The sequence below is a fragment of the Hordeum vulgare genome, chromosome 7H (genome assembly GCF_904849725.1).
Source record: "Hordeum vulgare subsp. vulgare chromosome 7H, MorexV3_pseudomolecules_assembly, whole genome shotgun sequence".
Classification (NCBI taxonomy): Eukaryota; Viridiplantae; Streptophyta; class Magnoliopsida; order Poales; family Poaceae; genus Hordeum; species Hordeum vulgare.
Genome location: NC_058524.1, coordinates 528,684,649 through 528,703,503, shown reverse-complemented (window position 1 = coordinate 528,703,503; position 18,855 = coordinate 528,684,649).

Sequence of the window (18,855 nt, the reverse complement as noted above, 5' to 3'; positions counted from 1 at the left end):
TTTACAATACAGACAAGTGATAGCAAAAAGAGGGTGTGACAGATCAAGTTTGAGCTTGTTGGTCCCCAACTACGTTGGGTCCTAAGATGTTAGTCACAATAGGCTTGGCTACCCAAATGGTTCTTTTCTTGACACCACTTTGAGTACCAACAAACTTGGCAAACACATCGGCAACCTTATCCTTCCCAAGAGAATAGATATCATCAATAATGATTGGGTTGGATAAATTACCTCTCGTGCAAGAAGAAGCGAAGTGACCCTTCTCAAGACATAAGTAGCAACATCTACCCTTTACTTTCTTCCCAATTGATTTCTCAACTTGAGGAATGTTGGCTTGGGTCTTCTTGTGAAGAGGACTTTCTTCAACTTGAAGTTGAGTATGTGATTGAACTTGTGGCCGCTTCCCTTGTTGCTTGTGACTTTGGGGCTTCTTCTTTAATGGGCAATATCTAACATGGTGCCCTTCAATTTTGCACTTGAAGCAAACAATCTTGGCAAAATTCTTGACTTGTTCTTGACCCTTCTTCTTGAAGATTTTGGACTTGTTCTTCTTGTTAGAGTTGAACCAAAGTCCACCTTTGTCAATTGGTTTTTTTGCCCACACAAGACATTGTTGAGTGTGGACATCCCTTCCTGACTCTTTTCCAAATCTTTCTTCAATGAAGTGACTTGGGACTTGAGCTCTTCGATTTCCTCTACATGGTTAGTATAAACACAAGTACTAGAGGAAGTATAAGCTTCGTTGTTAGAGCAACAAGGCAAGGAAAGTAATTCATCACAAGATGTAGCAACATTATGAGTAGATGAGTTACGAGGACTAGCACATGGCAATATTACATTTTGACTAGAATTAGTGCTAATGTCCACACGAGGCTTACTTGATTTTACCTTGGTAGTAGTAGCCTCATGAGCTAATTTTAGCACATTATGGGATACTAGAAGATCATCATGAGAGCTTATGAGAATTACATGACTTTCTTCCAATTTCCCATAATTGCTAGATCGCGACTCAAGTTGAGCCCTTAGGTCAACATTCTCCTTTAAAATGGATGCTTCACAAGAAATAGAGTTAGTAGCACAAGCATCATTATTAACAATAAGAGGAGAAGGCAACTTGCCAAGCTCTTTCGCATATGACGCTTCAAGTTGAGCATGAGACTCGGTGAGTTCGATGAGCAAACTTTTAATAGCCCTTGAGCCATTTTCGAGGTGCTCATAGTCCTCAAGGAGTTTAACATGTGCAACTTCAAGATTATCATTTTTAGTTCTAAAATCATTAGCCACCTCGAGAGCTCTATCATGAGATTCCTTTAATCTAGAAAATTATAGAGTAAAGGTCTCCTCAAGAGATTCCTTGGTGGTTAGTTCATTTTCAAGAGCTTGAGATAGCTCTGTGATCTCATTAGCGTAATCACGCACATGACCTTCCATTCTCTCAATGGTGGCCTCATGCTCCTCGAAATGAGCTTCCAACTCCTCAATATATTTCTTACCCTCAGTGGCAATAGACATGATTTCCATGAAGTTGGAACAACCAAGTTTATTCTTATAAAGAGATTTAAAAATCTTTTCACCCTTAATTTTTAAGGATGCAATATCATCACTCTCTTCATCTTTATCCTCATCCTCATTATCATCAACATCATCATCATGAGAAATATTGGGATTCAAAGTAGGAGATACCTTTGAAGCCTTAGCCATAAGGCAAAAGTGAGAAACAATAGATGATGATGTGGCATGCCTTGAAGCATCATTTAAGGCCACATCTTGTTCCATGGAGTGATATATTTCCTCTACATTGTTAGCACAACAACTCGAGAAAATAGATACATTTTTATCATGGCAACAAGATATAGAAAGCATATCATCATGAGATTTGGTCAAGCAGTTTTTACATGATATGCACGAACTATCAACACAAGCATGTAAAACATTTAGAGTGCTCGAAGTGTTAACGCCAAAAAGTGAAGCATTGCAATAATATAGTGATGAAGGATTATCAACAATAAGCCCATTATCATCACTGCAATGATCACCACTACTCACCATATCATTACCTTGTGGCGATCCACATGTAGGTGAAGTAGATGAAGTTGAGAAGACCACACGACCGAATGTGGAGGGAGAACAATCATTCCCACAAATCTTGAACACACCATATTTTTCTTGAAGCTTCATCCACAGCTCATGACCATCCCAGAATGGCATGAGTTGAAATATAATTACATTGCTTAAAGCATCAAAAAGCACATTAGAAGCTTGAGAATTGAGATAAGAGTTTTTATCATCCTCTAAAGATATATTTTGAGAATCCTTTGGACGAGAAAAACCCATATCTACAATTCACTCTAAATTTGGGTCCATGACCCTAAAGTGATTAAGCATGCGAATTACACAAACATCAAAATTTGTGCCATTGAAACTAAGAGTGTCGGAGAATCATAATCCCCTAGTCGACATCCTTACTCTCTAGGTGGTTAAACCTAATAATGAGAGACCTAGCTCTAATACCAATTGAAAGGACGTGGATGTCGACTAGAGGGGGGTGAATAGGCGCTTTAAAATAATTATGGTTTAGGCTTGAACAAATGCAGAATAAAACTAACGTTTAATTTGTCAAGCACAAAAGCTAAAACAACTAGGCTCACCTATGTGCACCAACAACTTATGCTAAGCAAGATAAACAACTAAGTGATAGCAAGATATATGACAAGAAACAATATGGCTATCACAAAGTAAAGTGCATAAATAAAGGGTTCGGGTAAGAGATAACCGAGGCACGCGGAGACGATGATGTATCCCGAAGTTCATACCCTTGTGGATGCTAATATCCGTTTGGAGCGGTGTGGAGGCACAATGCTCCCCAAGATGCCACTAAGGCCACCGTAATCTCCTCACGCCCTTGCATAATGCAAGATGTCGTGATTCCACTAAGGGACCCTTGAGGGCGGTCACCGAACCCATACAAACAAGGTTGGGGCAATCTCCATAACTTAATTGGAGGCTCCCAACAACACCAAGAAGCTTCACCACAATGGCATATGGCTTCGAGGTGACCACAAATGCTCGGGGCAATCTCGACACCTTAATTGGAGACCATGACGCTTGCCCGAAGCTTTACACCACAATGATTAAGCTCCAAGGCACCACCAAGCTTATAGGGGTACCAAGTACCCAAGGGTAATAAGCTTCTCAACTTCTCACTTCCACGTATCACCGTGGAGAACTCAAACCGACACAACTAATGCAATGGCAAGAACACACGAAGTGGTCAAGTCTCTCACACCGAAATCCCTCCACAACAACAAAAGCTATGGAGAAATATGAGAGGAAGAACAAGGAGCTCACAAAGAACTCCAAGATCAAGATCCAAGGGGTTCCCCTCACATAGAGGAGAAAGTGATTGGTGGAGATGTGGATCTATATCTCCTCTCTCTTTTGCATCAAGAACTAGCAAGAATCATTGGAGGGATTGAGAGTTACCAAGCTCAAAGAAGGTCAAAAATGGGGGAAGAACACGAGCTCAACGAATAGATAAGGTCCAATGGACAAGAATACCTCCTTTATATAGTGGGGGAACGAATCCAACCGTTACCCCCACTCACAGCCCGACTGGAGCGGTACTGCCGCTGCTCGGAGCGGTACTACCGCTCCAAGAACATCCAAGGGAGCGGTCGTAAAAAAATTATTACTGCTTCGGGAGTGGTACTACCGCTTGCACCATGAGCGGTACTACCGCTCGCACCATGAGCGGTACTACCATTGGATACTGAAACTGCTCTAACTTTTGCATACAAACTCAAAATCGAGCAACTCAAGCTTGTTGAATTCATAAAGATAAGATCTATCCAATAGCAACATAAAACCTTAAGAACATGTAGTTAGAAAATGACAATGATATAGATAAGGGAGACCTCTATGAATGAAGAACCGGCAAAAACTTCCAACATCGAAAACATCATAGAAGATGCATATGGACTCCGTTTTCGATGAACTCGAGGTTGTCATGAAGATGACCATAAGCTCTGAAACTCACAAAGAGAGACACCAAACAAGAACCAAGAATATGATGCAAGTATGCAAATGGTTTGAGCTCTCAACGGACGAAATGATCAAGCTCTCACTTGAGAGCCCCCCTTGACAGTACGAAAATCTATCCTAAAATAGAAAACCTATCAAGGGCAAACCTATACCTTGCACCTAGTCCTCTTGAGCTAGATGATGATGATCTTGGCTTCCTCATGATGGACCACCTTTCATGATTGCCTTGGTTTGATGAATACTAGTTGATTGCTCCCCCATACTCACTATGGGTGATCCACTCTTCAGCACATCTTCACAAGTCCATTGCCACCACAATGGACGGCAAGCTTCAAGCATGATATCTTCGTGATGCTCCACTTGAACTTGCACACCGAAATCTTGATGACGATCACCACTTGATGTCATCCTTCATAGGTTGAATGAGATCTTCCTCTTGACGCAAACCCTTGGAGACACACCTAACCCCACATAGAACTCTCACAAGGACCATGGGTTAGTACACAAAAGCGTCATGGACAATTCTTACCATATCATGGGATCACTTGATCCCTCTCGGTACATCTTGTACACTTTGTTTGTTGATTATCTTGATTTACTCTTTGCTTAGTCTTGATCAACCTTGTGTCTTTATGACCAATCTTTGGATAATACCTTGAATACCACCTTGGTCATCATATAAACTCCTTGACACCAACAGATGGACTTCAAGAAGTGCCTATGGACAAATCCTTCGAATATAACTTAAGACAACCATTAGTCCATAGGGATTGTCATCAATTACCAAAACCACATATGGAGAAATATGCTCTAACACTCTTTCTTGAAGCTTGAGCCAATCCTATTCATTTCCTTGCATCAAGGGGTTTCTGCTCACAATCCTTTGGCCAATGCTCTCTGTGGACTATACATGAAATGTACTAGATAAAAGAGTTAGTGCAAGAGAAAATGTTGTTCTCCTGAATTATCAAAACCACCAAGGGACTATATGTGCTTTCAGTTCTTTAGTCGCATGATCTTTCCCAAAGTAAACTTCACATCGACCATGCCAACACCAAAAGCATCTGATCCATTTCCCATTAATATATGTGTAGTTATTGAGACATGATAAGAAGAAAAAATGTTTGATATGAGAACACACATGTATATTTGACCCGGTGTCAATCTACAAATCAGGAGAATGACATACTAACAGAAGGGTGGAAAATTTACCATACCTGATATCTTTTATCTCAACATCGCCAATAACAACATTAGCGTTCTTGTCGTTGTTCTCATTCTAACGCATGACCCAATCGTCCTTGAAAGATTAATCCCAATGATATTCTTCATCGCATACATGGCATTATCCTTTCTTCTTATAGGTCTCCTACTTCTTGAAGTTGGTAGACTGTTTGGCTTTGTTCTTATCTTTAAACATGCCTTTGCCCGCATAATTGTTCTTGCTCCTGAATTTCTGCGTTGGAAATTCTTCTTCTGTACCAAGTGGGCATTAGACTTACCCTCATTTATTTCTGACCTCATTTTGTGTGGAGCCTACTGTTACTTCCAGGTACAAATCCGTAATTCACTACCAGAGGCAACACCTAATTCCTATGCTCTCTATGGGATTTTTACTCTTAATTTGAAAAGTCTACAACTAAATCTCGTGCACTTGCGGGCAACGCCCTTGCAGAACTTGTGGAATGATGCGAGGCATGTGGACTCACTCATGCGGACATACTCATCAACAATATCATCGGGAATTCCATATGCAAGCATTCTAATAGCCGTTGTGCATTTCTGATAAGAATATGAGCCAACCTTTCAAAGTGAATCCTCCTTGCATACAAAATAATCGCCATACGCCATCACTCCCTCCCGAATACCGTTGAACACAATCTCGCCATCTGTAAGCGGTGCCGGAAAAGCTTGGGACTGTAGAGTGGGGACATGTACTAAAAGTAATCGATGAAGAGTAGGCAATGGTCATTCTCTCTCTTGCGATTCAATGTTGGAGCATGGCATGAGATGGATCTTCTAAACCTCAGCCAATGCCTAGCAATGTAGTCACTAATGACCGTAGTCGTAATCACAAAATCTTCACCGTCGGATGATGAATCACCGATGAACACATGAAGTTAATGAAAAATAACCCATCTCAGTATCCATGATACCTTACACGTGTGATGGAGTAGCACCAGTGAAGAGCCACGTGTCTATCCCTATACAAAAACAACCTGTCAAAGTGAAGGCAGCCATGAAGGGAGGTCGATGGTCGTGGAGGCGAGGGGCTGGCGCGGCCGTGGAGGTTCTACGACGGTGGAGAAAATAGGCCACCAACGCTAACAAGAGTGGGCATCAAATGCACCTTTGAGGTGGGAAAAGTGTGTTGATGCGGCCGTCGGCCTGGGCAGTGTCCAACCGACCGAAAGTGCGCGGCGACAATGATGGCAGTGTGGCCAGAGGTGTTAGGTGTGGATGAGGGAGGGGGAAATGGTCAATGTGCCACTGATACGTCTCCAACGTATCTACTTTTCCTAACACTTTTCCTCTTGTTTTGGACTCTAATTTACATGATTTGAATGAAACTATCCCCGGACTGACGCTGTTTTCAGCAGAACTACCATGGTGTTGTTTTTGTACAGAAATAAAAGTTCTCGGAATGGAACAAAACTTTGCAATGATTTTTTATATCAATAAAGAGAATTTATGGAGCCAAGAGCCACCTCAGGGGGCACCTGGGTGGGCACAACCCACCAGGGCGCGCCTGCCCCCCCCCCAGGCGTGCCCCGGTGGGTTGTCCCCACCTGGTGGCCCCTATGAACCTGAAACTAACTCTATAAAATCACATTATTCCAGAGAAAATGGGGGACCAATTATTATCGCATTTCACGAGATGGAGTCGCTGCTGTCTCCTGTTCTTCATCGGGAGGCCAGATCTGGAGTCCGTTTGGGGCTCCGGAGAGGGTGATATTCGATCTTCGTCATCACCAACACATCTCCATTGCTAATTCCATGATGCTCCCCACCAGGAGTGAGTAATTCCTTCGTAGGCTCGCTGGTCGGTGAGGAGTTGGATGAGGTTCGTCATGTAATCGAGTTAGTTTTGTTAGGGCATGATCCCTAGTATCCACTATGTTCTGAGATTGATATTGCTATGACTTTGACATGCTTAATGCTTCTCACTTTGGGCCCGGGTGCCATGTTCAGGTCTGCACCATTTATGTTATCACCATTAAATCCATGTTCTAGATCCGATCTTGCAAGTTATAGTCACCTACTACGTGTTATGATCCGGCAACCCTGGAGTGACAATAGTCGGGACCACTCCTGATTATGAATGTAGTTTGAGGAGTTCATGTATTCACAATGTGTTAATGTTTTGTTCCGGTTCTATATTAAAAGGAGGCCTTAATATACCTTAGTTTCCAATAGGACCCCGCTGCCACAGGAGGGTAGGACAAAAGATGTCATGCAAGTTCTTTCCATAAGCACGTATGACTATTTGTGGAATACATGCCTACATTATATTTATGAACTGGAGCTAGTGTCGTATCTCCCTAGGTGATAACCGTCTCATGGTGAATATCATCCAACGAGTCACTGAGCCAATGCCTAAGAATTTACCTTATGTTGTTCTTGCTAAGTTACTATTGTTGCTACTGCTATCGTTACTGCTACAAAATCACTGCTACCACTGTTACCGTTATTATTGTTGTTGCTACTATCATCAAAACTATCATATTACTGTGCTACTAATCACTTTGATGCAGATAATTAATCTCTAGGTGTGGTTGAATTGACAACTCAGCTGCTAATACCTTCAGGTATTCTTTGGCTCCCCTTGTGTCGAATCTATAAATATGGGTTGAATACTCTACCCTCGAAAACTGTTGCGATCCCCTATACTTGTGAGTTATCAAGACCTTTTTCTGGCGCCGTTGCCGGGGAGCATAGCAATATTTGTTGAGTCACTTGGGATTATTATCATACTATCACTATGAAGAATATGAAGGATGCTAAGACTAAGATTTTTTCCTCTAAGACGAGGGGAGGTAAGGAACTGCCATCCAGCTCCGCTTTAGATTCACCTTCTGTTATAAGTAAACTTGCAACACCACAGCATGCTATTAATTTTGATATGTCGCAAGTTATTGATGATGCTACTTCTACTATGAATACTACTCATGATGATGCTAGTACCTTGCTTAATGACGATGTGCCACTAGGTGAATTTCTTGATGAACAAATTGCTAGAGTAAGACAGCATGATATTGTTGAATTTGATGATGAATTTGAATCTGAGAATCTTGAAACGCCTACTAGAACTAGTCCTACTAGATATGAATTTCCAAAGGTACCAAAAGGTTATACTATGAGTGAGGAGGCAACTAGAGATATTCTTGCTTGTAAGGATAGATATGATCTAGAGAAATTATTATGCAAGTATAAGGACAAATCTCTGAATGCTAAAATGAAATGTGATACTGAGTTTGCTACTTCACCTATCTTTATTGATGATAAGGATTATGAATTCTCTGTCCACCCAGAGTTAATCACTTTGGTTGAATCTGATCCTTTCCACGGTTATGAAACTGAAACTGTTGTGGCACGTCTTACTAAGTTGAATGATATAGCCACCCTTTTTGCTCATGATGAGAAGATTCACTATTACTATGTTCTCATGTTATTTCCGTTCTCATTAAAGGGTGATGCTAAATCTTGGTACAATACCCTTGCTCCTGGCTGTGTGTGTAATCCCCAGGATATGATTTATTACTTCTCTGAAAAATATTTCCCTGCTCATAAGAAACAAGCTGCCTTGCAGGAAATATTTAACTTTGCGCAAACTGAAGAAGAGAGTCTCCCACAAGCTTGGGGGAGGCTTCTCCAATTTCTTAATGCTTTGCATGATCATCCTCTTAATAAAAATGAAATACTTGATATCTTCTATAATGGACTAACCCATGCTTCTAGGGCTTTCCTAGATAGTGTGCTGGTTGTGTTTTCAGGGAACAAACTATTGGGCAAGATGAAGAATTATTGAATAACATATTGAAAACTTATGATGATTGGACTCCTACTGAAACACCTATTAAACCCACTCCTAAGAAGAGGAGTATCTTATATCTCAGTTCTGAAGATATGCAAGAGGCAAAGAAATCTATGAAGGAAAAAGGTATTAAAGGCGAGGATGTTAAAAATTTACCATCTATCGAAGAAATACATGGGCTTGAAGCACCAACACCACCTAAGGTGGTAGAGGTAAAATCTTTAATGAAATTCAATGATAGTGATGATCCTCTTAATGAACATCCTAATCAATGCCTTTATGAGTTTGATAATTACATTAGAAAGCAAGATCACTTCAATGCAAAATGTTATGAAACAATTGAAATACAACTCTGATATGATTGCTCGCTTAAGTGACTTGTTATTTACAATCTCAAATGATGTTAGAGGTGTAGGAAAGCATGCCTCTATGGTTCACACTCAATTAGAACAAGTTGTTAAATCTCAAAGGGGGTTACTTGATGAAATGAACAATAATATAAGTGACTTTGCTTTTAGAGTAGCCACTAGAGGAGGTAAAATGACTCAGGAACCACTCTATCCTGAGGGACACCCAAAGATAATTGAACAAGACTGTCAAAGAATTAACATTGATGCACCTAGTCCTTCTAAAAAGAAAAAGAAGAAGAAAAATAATAGGACTTTGCCTGCCTCTAGTGAACCTGAAATAGAAAAACCTCCTGATAATGATAATGAAGTTTCTATCTCTGATGCTGAAACTCAATTTGGTAATGAACACTCACCTTCTGATAATGAAAAAGATAATGCTGAGGTTCATGAAGACACTCAAACAAATGATAAAGAACCAGATAAAGATGTTGAGATGGAACCAGCTGTTGATCTTAATAACCCACAACCCAAGAATAAAAGATATGATAGAAGAGACTTTGTGGCTAGAAAACATGGAAAGGAAAGAGAACCATGGGTTCAAAAGCCTATGCCCTTTCCACCTAAGTCAACTAAAAAGAAAGATGATGAAGACTTTGAACGCTTTTCTGAAATGTTGGGGCCGGTCTTTTTGCGAACTCTCTTGGTTGATATCTTAAAAATGCCTCCTTATGCAAAGTATATGAAAGACATCATCACCAATAAGAGAAAAATACCGGAACCTGAAATCTCCACTATGCTTGCTAATTATACTTTTAAAGATGGAGTACCTAAAAAACTTGGAGATCCAGGAATACCAACTATACCTTGCTCCATTAAAAGAAATTATGTGAAAACTGCTTTATGTGATTTGGGAGCTGGTGTTAGTGTTATGCCTTTCTCTTTATATAAAAGACTTGATTTGAATAAAAAAACACCTACTGAAATATCTTTGCAAATGGTCGACAAATCAACTGTCATACCTATCGGTATTTGTGAGGATGTGCCCGTTGTTGTTGCTAATGTTGCTATTTTGACTGACTTTGTTATACTTGAGATGCCCGAGGACGACAACATGTCGATTATCTTTGGTAGACCCTTCTTGAATACTGCAAGGGCTGTTATTGATTGCAATAAAAGCAAGGTCACTTTTCATATCAATGGTAATGAGCATACGGTGCACTTTTCGAAGAAACAATTCAAAGTGAATGGTATTAATGTTATTGAAAAATCTCCGACAATCAATATTGGAAGTTTTCAATTACCTCTACCTGTTGTTAAAAAAAATATGAAATGCTTATTGTGGGGGACATTCATATCCTCATTGAGGAAACTTGGTGATTTACGAAAGTTCTTCGGTTTCATATTAATCGAAAGTGGTTGTTAATAAGACTTGATCAACCTTATTAATGGATCATTTTTGAGAGGTATGAAGTTGATGAATTTAGTGAGCACTACCTTTTGTCCCTAGCTTTTGTTTTATATTTTTCTTAGTTAAATAAAATAAAATGCCATGCTTTATGTGTTTTCTGAGTTTTCCGTGCAATAAAAAACGACCCAAAAATAAAAGTCTTCAAAATGCCCTGAAAATTTAACACATTTTTTCTTGAATATTTCTGAATTTGTGGTGCAAATAATATCAGAGGGAGGTGCACCAGGTGGGCACAACCCACCTCGGCATGCCAGGACCCCCAGGCGCGCCCTAGTGGGTTGTGGTCCCCACGTGGGCCACCTCACTTACTTCTTCTCCCCACATCACTCCATTCACCCAGAAAAAATCACTATCACTGTCTCTCTCTCTCTCTCTCGTGTTCTTGCTCCCGAAACCGCGGATTTCGATCTCTTTGCTCGAAGCTCCATTTTCAAAAATGTTCCAGGGATTTGTTTCTTGGTATGTGACTCCTCCATGTGTCCATTTAGTCTTTGTTTTAGTGATTTATATTTGGATTAGTTAGCTACTCTTGGTGCTGCTGTAGATGAGCTTGCATGTTGAATTCTTGGAGTTCTAAGTAGTTTGAATGCTTGCTATGACCTCTATGCATCCCTATGAGTAGTTGTTACCACTCTTATGAAGTTTTGTTAATAAATTTTTGTGACCAAAAATTTTCAGAAAATTGTACATGAACATTACGAACTTCTTTGGAAGGAGTTCTTCGAGGAGGAGATCCTCGGAGGCATCTTCTAGCAGCAGCTCCGCTCGCCGGTCTTATGTTCAACCAAGTGAGAGTTCCATTCGAAGTGCCACCACCAAAACATGCTTTTGGCCATGCAATGATTATATGGTGAGCGTGGACATTAAGGAGGAATTTGAGCAATATGTTCACAACGCCGATCTCCGTCCCTACATTTTAGATAAGTGTGATCAACACCTCATCCTCACTAGATCATTTGTCAAAGAATTTAAATTCCTTTCCCGTGAGTCTAGGGTGTCATTTAACTTGTATGAAAATCCATTTACCATTTCTCTATAAAGGTTTTCTCACCTTTGCAAAATCCCATTACGGGGTTCGCTCGATGAGCCACCGAGGTCTGAGTTTGAAATATTTTTGACTAGTCTTTGCTATGGTGAAACTAGGGGAGTGACACAAGGTAGAATAAAGAGCGTTCATTTTCCTGCAATTCAGTACTTCGCATTATTTAATGGAAAAAGTATTGTAGGCAAGCAAGATTGTAGTACACTTTGTGCTCCCGATCTAGCCTCATACACACCGCTCTCTATGGTGATAGAAGCTATAATCTTGGAGCGATTGTTGCACGTAGGTTACAGCACAACGCTGGGAGTGGGTATTTTTATGGTGGAATTTATGCCACCCGCTTAGCCAGAGGGCTGGGTGTTTCACCTTTACCCTATGATCCTATTTTATCCATGCAGTACCTAGACTTTGATGCCATGAAACGTCATAAGATCCTTAGAGGTGATCCTCATAATTTCACTTATAATTTGATGTTTAACAAGGACTCCGTGGTAGACACATATTTGCCTGCACCTGCTCTCTTTGATGTTTATAACAGGGGGAGATAATGTGTTCTTGAGAGCGAGGCCCGAGCTCATAACGTAGCGGTTGTGGCTGCACGGCGGACTGAGGCATCCGCACCGAGAGCCTCCGTGAGCTACCACTCACGCCATTACACAGGCTACTCACTGATTACCAAGTTAGGCCAAAAGCCTAAGCTTGGGGAGTACGTATTCCCACCGTTACATTCATGTTCACACATTTCATCCCAGTTGTCGGTGTCCACACTTTTTCATTGTATCATCCATGTTTAATTTATTTTCTCGCTTTCTTCTTGTGTGTTTGAAAAACTTTGAGAAAATCCAAAAATATGTTTCTTGCTTCTTTTTTATTTTTTCTTCCTAGTTTAAATTGTTGTAGCACTAAAAACAAAACCCAAAAATATTTCATTGTTCTTCTTTTACTTGTTGGGAGCTTCCCGTGTAAATAGTTTTTCTCATTTTTGCTTTTCTCTTTTCATTTGCTTGTTTGCGAAAAACCAAAAACTCCAAAAATATTTTAGTGCGTTTCTCTGAATTTCTTTTATTTTTATTGAGTCATACCGAGGAGAAGACCATGATGAAAATATTGAGTGGCTCTCATTTGCATCATTATTGATCTGATAAAGAGCCCATATTACCTTGTCTTCTCCTCTTGAATAAAATGTTTGCAGATTCCAGCTTAGTCCATGGCACTCTTGCACTATTATTATTTTCAAATCGTTTGGTCATGCAAGTGTAAAGCAATAATGACGATATTAGATGAACTAGTCGTGGTAGAGAGAAACGGGTATGAGCTCGACTTGTTTTGTTTTTGTAAATATGTTTGACCTAGTATCCATGATTCAGCCTATTATGATCAAACATGTTTCAATGAAAATTAGAGGTTATAGTTCCTCATGCCATGCATAAGTAGCTAGTAGTGAATAATGACTTATCTTGGATATCAACATTGCGTTAAAATGATTGTGATGTAGTATGATGATATGATATCCTCCTCTGAATGTTCGAGTGGCTTGACTTGGCACATGTTCATGCATGTAGTTGAATCAAAACCAACATAGCCTCTATGATACTTATGTTCATGGTGTTAATATCATACTCATGCTAGTATCCAATGTTACTTATGCATAATGCATGTTCATGACCGTTGTTGCTCTCTAGCTGGCTGCTTCTCAACCTATTTGCTAGCATTCACCTGTACTAAGTGGGAACTCTGCTTGTACATCAAAAACCTGAAACCCAGGTTATTCCAGATGAGTCCACCATACCTACCTATATGTGGTATTACCCTACCGTCCTAACTAAATTTGCATGTGCCATCTCTAAAAACTTCAAATAAACATCCTTTTTGTGTGTCTGGATCTTTCATGGAACGACAGGAGGTAGTCAGTATCTTCCATGCTAAGCGGGTTATTCTTAGGTCGAATGTTTATTCACACGCCATCGCACGAGAAAAGGGCGGTAATAGGGGTCGAATGTTTATTCACTCTCCATCGCACGAGAAAAGGGCGGTAATAGGGATGCCCAGTCCCAAACTGTAAAAAGAATTGATCTCTCAAATAATCAAACAAAAAACTCCCAATGGGGTCATAACCTTTACCTTTCCGCTTGGGAACCGCCACTAGCGTGCTTAGCATGGGAGATATTGATAATTGATGGTCGTGAAGTAAATGAGAAGGGTGCATGTCTCAAAATTTCATTTACCTATGTTTTAAAAACTTGAGCTCTGGCACCTCTACAAATCACTGCTTCCCTCTGCGATGGGACTATCTATTTACTTTTATGTTGTGTCATAACCTTCTAAAATAAGCGCCAGAACCGGAGAGCATTGTTGTCATGCTGATGCATTATGTGTAGCTAATGTTCGGTGCATCATGACTGGATCTTTTCTACCATGAATTAAATGTTTAGTCGTTGCTTGAACTTTGGGGGTGCTCTGCATTTATGTTTTGCGGTCTCAGAAAGGGCTAGCGAGATACCACTATTGTCATATTGTATCATGGTTGTTTTGACAACATGTTGCTATTTGAGATATCTTATTATTGCTCTCTAGTTGATTATGTCATTGGTATGAGTTAATATAATTTTTAAGAGTTATTATTGATATGGTTAGTTATAATCTTTGTTGAAAACGTGGGTGTTGTTTAAGCTTATTTATGAAACAAGAGCAAAAGAGTTCGTAAAAGTTTTTCTTTTTCACTTTCAGTTTATCAACTGAATTGCTTGAGGACAAGCAAGTGTTTAAGCTTGGGGGAGTTGATATTGTGGGGGAACGTCGCATGGGAAACAAAAAATTTCCTACGCAACGAAGACCTATCATGGTGATGTCCATCTACGAGAGGGGATATTCGATCTACGTACCCTTGTAGATCGCACGTCAGAAGCGTTAGGAAACGCGGTTGATGTAGTGGAACGTCCTCACGTCCCTCGATCCGGCCCGCGAACCGTCCCATGATCTAGTGCCGAACGGACGGCACCTCCGCGTTCAGCACACGTACAGCTCGACGATGATCTCGGCCTTCTTGATCCAGCAAGAGAGACGGAGAGGTAGATGAGTTCTCCGGCAGTGTGACGGCGCTCCGGAGGTTGGTGGTGATCTAATCTCAGCAGGGCTCCACCCGAGCTCCGCAGAAACGCGATCTAGAGGTAAAACCGTGGAGATATGTGGTCGGGCTGCCGTGGCAAAGTTGTCTCAAATCAGCCCTAAAACCTCCGTATATATAGGTGGGAGAGGGGGGGCCTTGCCTTGGGGCTCAAGGAGCCCCAAGGGGGTCGGCCGAGCTAAGGGGGGGAGTCCTCCCCTTCCAAACCGAATCCAACTAGGTTTGGAAGGAGGAGTCCTTCCCCTTTTTCCCACCTCCTCTTTTTTTCCTTTTCTCTTTGATTTTCTTCCTATGGCGCATAGGGCCTTCTTGGGCTGTCCCACCAGCCCACTAAGGGTTGGTGCGCCACCCCCAAGGCCTATGGGCTTCCCCGGGGTGGGTTGCCCCCTCCCGGTGAACATCCGGAACCCATTCATCATTCCCGGTACATTCCCGGTAACTCCGAAAACCTTCCGGTAATCAAATGAGGTCATCCTATATATCAATCTTCGCTTCCGGACCATTTCGGAAACCCTCGTGACATCCGTGATCTCATCCGAGACTCCGAACAACATTCGGTAACCAACCATATAACTCAAATACGCATAAAACAACGTCGAACCTTAAGTGTGCAGACCCTGCGGGTTCGAGAACTATGTAGACATGACCCGAGTGACTCCTCGGTCAATATCCAATAGCGGCACCTGGATGCCCATATTGGATCCCACATATTCTACGAAGATCTTATCGTTTGAACCTCAGTGCCAAGGATTCATATAATCCCGTATGTCATTCCCTTTGTCCTTCGGTATGTTACTTGCCCGAGATTCGATCGTCAGTATCCGCATACCTATTTCAATCTCGTTTACCGGCAAGTCTCTTTACTCGTTCCGTAATACAAGATCCCGCAACTTACACTAAGTCACATTGCTTGCAAGGCTTGTGTGTGATGTTTTATTACCGAGTGGGCCCCGAGATACATCTCCGTCACACGGAGTGACAAATCCCAGTCTCGATCTATACTAACTCAACGAACACCTTCGGTGATACCTGTAGAGCATCTTTATAGTCACCCAGTTACGTTGCGACGTTTGATACACACAAAGCATTCCTCCGGTGTCAGTGAGTTATATGATCTCATGGTCATAGGAACAAATACTTGACACGCAGAAAACAGTAGCAAAAAAATGACACGATCAACATGCTACGTCTATTAGTTTGGGTCTAGTCCATCACATGATTCTCCTAATGATGTGATCCCGTTATCAAGTAACAACACTTGCCTATGGCCAGGAAACCTTGACCATCTTTGATCAACGAGCTAGTCAACTAGAGGCTTACTAGGGACAGTGTTTTGTCTATGTATCGACACAAGTATGGTGTTTCCAATCAATACAATTATAGCATGGATAATAAACGATTATCATGAAATAAGAAATATAATAATAACTAATTTATTATTGCCTCTAGGGCATATTTCCAACAGTCTCCCACTTGCACTAGAGTCAATAATCTAGTTCACATCACCATGTGATTCCAACGAATCCAACACCCATATAGTCATGGGGTCTGATCACGTCTTGCTCGTGAGAGCGGTTTTAGTCAACGGTTGTGAAAATTTCAGACCCGTGTGTTCTTTACAAATCTTTATGTCATCTTATAGATGCTGCTACTATGTGCTATTCGGAAATACTCCAAATATCTACTCTACTATACGAATCCGTTTCACTACTCATAGTTATTCGGATTAGTGTCAAAGCTTGCATCGATGTAACCCTTTACGACGAACTCTTTAACCACCTCCATAATCGAGAAAAATTCCTTAGTCCATTAGTTACTAAGGATAAATTTTGACCGCTGCTAGTGATTCAATCATGGATCACTCTCTGTACCTCTGAACAGACTTTGAGTCAAGGCACACATCAGGTGCGGTACCCAGCATGGCATACTTCAGATTCTACGGCCAAGGCATAGAAGATGACCTTCGTCTATTCTCTTTATTCTGCCGGGGTCGGGTTTTGAGTCTTACTCAAATTCACACCTTACAACGCAACCAAGAACTCCTTCTTTGCTGATCTATTTTGAACTCCTTCAAAAACTTGTCAAGGCATGCATCTTGTTGAAACTTCTATTAAGCGCTTTCGATCTATCTCCATAGATCTTTGATGCTCAACGTTCAAGTAGGGCAATCCAGTTATTCCTTTGAAAACTCCTTTCAAACAACCTTGTATGCTTTACAGAAATTCTATATTACTTCTGATCCACGATATGTCAACCACATATACTTATCAGAAATTCTATAGTGCTCCCACTCGCTTCTTTGGAAATACAAGTTTCTCATAAACCTTGTACAAACCTAAAATCTTTGATCATCTCATCAAAGTGTATATTCCAACTCCGAGATGCTTGCACCAGTCCATTGAAGGATCGCTGGAGCTTGCATACTTGCTAGTATCTTTAGGATCGACAAAACCTCCTGCTTGTATCACATACAATGTTTGCTCAAGGAAAATGCCGAGGAAACAATTTTTTGACATCCTATGTGCAATATTTCATAAATAATGCAGCAACTACTAACATAATTCTAACAGACTTTTAGCATCGCTACGAGTGAGAAAGTCTCAGCATAGTCAACTGTTTGATCTTGTCGGAAACATCTTTGCGACAAGTCGAGCTTTTCTTAATAGTGACTTATCACCATCATCGTCTGTCTTCCTTTTAAAGATTCATCTTTACTCAATAGTCCTATGACCAACAAGTAGTTCTTCCAAAGTCTACACTTTGTTTTCATACATGGATCCTCTCTCGGATTTCATGGCTTCCAGCCATTTATCGGAATCCAGGCCCACCATTGCTTTCTCCATAACTCGTAGGTTCACTGTTGCCCAACAACATGACCTCCAAGACAGGGTTACCGTACCACTCTACAGTAGTACGCGATCTTGTGAACCTACGAGGCTTGTAGTAACTTGATCCGATGCTCAATGATCACCATCATCAGCTTTCACTTCAATTGGTGTAGGCGCCACAGGAACAACTTCCTGCGCCCTGCTACACACTGGTTGAAGTGATGGTTCAATAACCTCATCAAGTTCTACCACCCTACCACCCTCCCACTCAATTATTTCGAGAGAAACCTTTCCTCGAGAAAGGATCCGTTTCTAGAAACAAACACTTTGCTTTCGGATCTGAGATAGGAGATGTACCCAACTGTTTTGGATATCCTATGAAGATGCATTTATCCGCTTTGGGTTCGAGCTTATCAGATTGAAACTTTTTCACATAAGTGTCGAAGCCCCAAACTTTCAAGAAACGACAGTTTAGATTTCTCTAAACCTCAGTCTATACCGTGTCATCTCAACGGAAATACGCGGTGCCCTATTTAAAGTGAATGCGGTTGTCTCTAATGCATAACCCATAAACGATAGTGGTAATTCGATAAGAGACATCACAGCATGCACCATACCAAATAGTGTGTGGCTATGACGTTCAGACACATCATCACACTATGATGTTCCAGGTGGCATGAACTGCGAAACAATTTCCACATTGTCTTAACTACGTACCAAAACTCGTAACTCAGATATTCATTTCTATGATCATATCGTAGACAGTTTATCCTCTTGTTACGACGAACTTCACTCCTGAAACAGAATTGAACTTTTCAATATTTCAGACTTTGTGATTCATTAAGTAAATACTCTTGTATCTACTCAAATCGTCATTGAAGTAAGAACATAATGATATCCACTGCGTGCCTCAGCACCCATTGGGCTGCATACATCAAAATGTATCACTTCCAACAAGTTGCTATCT